The following is a 367-nucleotide window of genomic DNA, read 5'->3' on the forward strand; positions in this document are numbered from 1 at the left end:
TACATATACATACACATAATGATATGCTCCAAAAAGCGGTGATGGCCTCAAGACCTCTTCTTCCCTCCCGAAAAGCGCGCGAAAATTCAAAACGACGCGCAATAACGGTCACGGCGCTCGTACTGCCCTCGATGCTTGCATTAGAATTGCACAGTAAATGGAGAGCGAATGGCATGGCTCTCGATGTTCACACTCCCTCCGCCTCGCTCACGTAACGATAACGATGTTATTTCCATCCGTTTTATTCGGCAATATTGAAGGAGGGAAAAAAAACACCGAACGTGCGCAATCAGCTGTTCATCTGTCCCGCACAGGAAACTAATGAATGCAGATAAAGCCGTGGATTTATTTAAGAGAACGAAAGTTT

The sequence above is a fragment of the Penaeus monodon genome, chromosome 21 (genome assembly GCF_015228065.2).
Source record: "Penaeus monodon isolate SGIC_2016 chromosome 21, NSTDA_Pmon_1, whole genome shotgun sequence".
Classification (NCBI taxonomy): Eukaryota; Metazoa; Arthropoda; class Malacostraca; order Decapoda; family Penaeidae; genus Penaeus; species Penaeus monodon.